At 36.0% G+C, this 2697-nt stretch overlaps 1 pseudogene; it reads left to right on the forward strand.

The window, feature by feature from the left end:
• The first annotated feature begins 495 nt into the window (after window positions 1-495).
• On the forward strand, window positions 496-1260 carry LOC105290149 (annotated as a pseudogene).
• Window positions 1261-2697: the final 1437 nt, after the last annotated feature.

Raw genomic sequence — 2697 nt, forward strand, 5'->3', positions numbered from 1 at the left:
CAATAGTAACATCTAACCTACACTTCTACTCTAGGAACTAGAGAAAGGATATAGAACTAGGTCCGTAGAAAGCTTGTGATCAAATCTGGAGTTCCTTTCTAGGTATTATGAATCTGATGCTTTCTCAATATGAGAGAGATTGCTTTGCGATTTTCTAAAGAATTCATTTAGGAAAATTCAATTATATATTTACATATGTAGATGCTAATAATAGATAGTAGCACTCTGTTTAAAATATTTTACAAGCTATTACTACAGATACAACTCTTCTGCCCCATCATAATTATATAATTAAAAATGACTGCTATTAGTCCTAGGCCTTTACCTTCACTCACTCACTCACTCACTCACTCACTCAGAGCAACTTGCAGTCCTGCAAGCTCCATTCATGCAAATATGCCTGTGCCAAAAATTGTTCTTTGATTTTGGGGAACAAAGATGTCTAGGATGTGTTTCCTGACCTCAAGAACTCCACAGAGAGCTGCACCGGAATTAATGACCAAACTAATAACAAAAACACCTGAGTAGCCAATTCCATTTCTCATTGACCATCTTCAGTCTAAACCCCCTTGGTGGGGTTTCCTTGTTTACAACTTCAAAAACTCTATCTGGATCTGCAACTCTTTGGGCGAAAAGCGAAATATCAGAACATAAAAGAACAAGAAGAGATTTCAGAAGCTATGATAAGCCTCAGCAATTAAATGCAAAGAAACCAAAAGAGTCAAAAAGTGACCTGGCTGTGTCTAATATTTCTCCACCATCATCAGAATCCAAAACATTGCCAAGGTCATCCTAAGTGGAACTGGCAGACTAAACCAGAAAGACAAGATTTTGGTGAATCGAACCACATCATTCAAGAGAGCAAGAAGCTGGGGAAAATCTTTGAGAATCTCTTAGAATATTGCAATTTCAGATGAACTTGATGAGGAAACAATAGTGTTTAATTCTCTTCTGAGGCCCCATGTGGTGGGAGAAAGGACTGGTCAAGAAGAGAATGATGCTGATCTACTAGCTGCTGAAATGATACAGCCCCCAATTCCAAGAAGTAAAAATTAACACCGGGAAGGTGAAGATAGCAGCTTTAGCCCTGCTGGAAGCTTAAGGGTAGAACCCAAGACCACAGATTAAAACAATACCAACATAAGAAACTTCTGGCAGCAGCGCTCTCTCAAGATTCACAGCCCTACTCCATCTGTAACAGAAGAAGATATTAATAATGAAGATGATGCAATGGACTTGCTAGGTAATTTTAAAAATTAATAATTTCTCTTTTTCTTCTTTGGCATTAGAAAAATGTGTAGTGATTAAGGGATTTTAGAAGTTTTAAAGTTTTGTCTTAGGGGAAAGAAAGAGTTTAATACATACTAAGTTGAAGTCACCTAAGCATACAAAATATTAGGCTGTATTTTGTGCTTTATACATGCAGCCCTTTACCTTCTCACTATTTAATCAAGCTTTATTCTGTGTAAAATTGTGATAAAGATTCAAATTTGTTTTCATTGAAGGAAATAATTACTATTATTTAAGAAAAAAATCATAAATAAACATCAAAGTCATCTATTCAGGATGTCTTCCCTACCTATAAGCTCTTAATTGTAGAAGACAGAAATTATAGAATCTTGGTGCTGAAACAAACTTTGGATGTTCTCTAAGAAAAGAGGTATGAGGACCACATCTTGATGAGGATAAAAATGAATGTGATGCTAAGGCGTTAGAGCTATCGACTAGAGCTAGAGCTATGGAAGGCATAGCAGGCACTGTCTTTCAATTTGTCCAAAGGCAAATCACGAAGCTGTCCTAGACACAAAAGATACACATAATGGAAAATCAAAGCTGCCCATACATCTTTTAAAGCTACATTCTGCTAAAAATCAATGAATCTAGTAAATATTTGCCTTGTCTTCCAGACAAGATCTTTTTTTTTTTTTCTCAGATTTTAGGGACAGCAATAAAGGCAATTGCTAATCTAAACTTGGTTATTAAGACTATAGAGGGTTAATGAAGAGAAACAAATGTGAACTTTGGTACCATGCCATTTAGAATTTACAAGAGCCAAGGGAGTATGTATTGGGCATAGGCAATAAGGTCAGAAGTCTTTGAAGAAGAAAATAGTCCCACTACACACTTATTAGAATGGCCAAAATATGGAACACAGATAACATCAAATGCTGGTGGGAATGTGAAGCAACAGGAATTTTTATTCACTGCTGGTGAGAATGCAAAACGGTACAGTCACTTTGAAAGATAATCTGGTGCTTTCTTATAAAACTAAGCATATTCTTATCATACAATCCAGAGATCATTAAATATAAAAAACCTCAGTATTTACCTATATAAATTAAAAACTCATGTCCACACAAAAACCTTCCCACAATGTTTATAGCAGCTTTAGTTATAATTTTTAAAAGTTGGAGGCAAATAAGATGTCCTATAGTAGATGAATAGATGAATAAACTGTGGTACATCCAGACAATGACTATTAATCAGAACCTGTCCCCCTGCCCTCCAAAAAAATGAAATGAACTATTAAGCTGAAAAAATATGAAGGAACTCTAAACTCATGTTGTTTAGTGAAAGAAGCCAATCTGAAAAGGCTACATATGGTATGATTCCAACTATATGAAATTCTGGACAAGGCAAAACCATGGAGACAATGAAAAGACCAGTGGTTGCCAGGGACTGGCCGGGAGGTGAGGG

The sequence above is a fragment of the Pteropus vampyrus genome, unplaced genomic scaffold (genome assembly GCF_000151845.1).
Source record: "Pteropus vampyrus isolate Shadow unplaced genomic scaffold, Pvam_2.0 Scaffold33, whole genome shotgun sequence".
Classification (NCBI taxonomy): domain Eukaryota; kingdom Metazoa; phylum Chordata; class Mammalia; order Chiroptera; family Pteropodidae; genus Pteropus; species Pteropus vampyrus.